An 843-nucleotide genomic window follows, 5' to 3' on the forward strand; every position below is an offset into this window, starting at 1 on the left:
CACGCGGGGGTACGAGCCCCCCCCCCCCCCCAGTTCAGCAGCATCCAAGCCCAGAGCACCCCGAGGGCACGGCGGTGCCGCCCCGCCCCCGGCTTGGAGGCGAAGCCCCCCCGGCGGGAGCCGGGTCCCTCACCTCTGCGGCGGGGCTCGCGCCGGTGTGTGGGGCTTGGCCCGGCGTCCTCGGAGTGAATGAATGAGCGTGTGCGGGTGTGTGTGTGTGCGGGCGTGGGCGGGAGGCGGACAGCGGGAGAGGGATGATGGAGACGCACATGTGCCCGGCCCTCCCTTTGCAGCGCCTGTTTAAAGACTAGCACAAGGCTAGAGGGGCGGGAGGGGGAGGGGAAGCAGGGCCGAGCGGAGCCGGGGGAGCCGCACCTCCCTGACGCAGAGAGGCTGCAACACCCGCCTGCAGCAGCTGCACCAGACGCTGAGGGCGCGGCGGGGAGAGGAGGGGGAGGTCGGCGGCGCCGCTGGGGGCCCGTATGCTCCCCGGGGGAATCTCTGCTCCGGTCCGCAGCCCCTGCCCGAGCCACCCCACCCTTGCTCCTCGCTGAAGCGAGGATGCTGCAGCACACCCCGCCCTGGCACATGGTGTCTTTCTCTCGAGTGACTGCCCTGCCCTTGGCCTAGTGCCCGCAGTGTGGCTGGGCTGAGGGGGTGCCAGGTGTGAGGACCGAGAGAAAGGGGGGAGATGGCAGAAAGGGCGCTTGGAGAGACCCAGACGTTATCCAAGAGGGCAGGGAGGTGATGCAGGGCTGGGCAAGGAGTGGGGCTGCGGAAGGAGGAAAGAGATAGTAGCAATGGGGGATTGTGGGTGGGGCTGGCTGGTTGGCAGAGCAGGGC

General features: G+C 69.9%; 1 protein-coding gene across 2 annotated transcripts in view; it reads right to left on the bottom strand.

Moving 5' to 3' along the window:
• Positions 1-333, bottom strand: part of SLC6A15 (solute carrier family 6 member 15) — a 65,466-nt gene extending 65,133 nt beyond the window's left edge. For both annotated transcript variants that reach the window (XM_019514813.1, XM_019514812.1), the window contains exon 1: positions 134-333. The gene's annotated coding sequence lies outside the window, so the exon portion shown is untranslated. The remainder of the gene's footprint in view (positions 1-133) is intronic.
• Positions 334-843: the final 510 nt, after the last annotated feature.

The sequence above is a fragment of the Gavialis gangeticus genome, unplaced genomic scaffold, assembly GCF_001723915.1.
Source record: "Gavialis gangeticus isolate Ggan-Ray unplaced genomic scaffold, GavGan_comp1, whole genome shotgun sequence".
NCBI classification, from domain to species: Eukaryota; Metazoa; Chordata; order Crocodylia; family Gavialidae; genus Gavialis; species Gavialis gangeticus.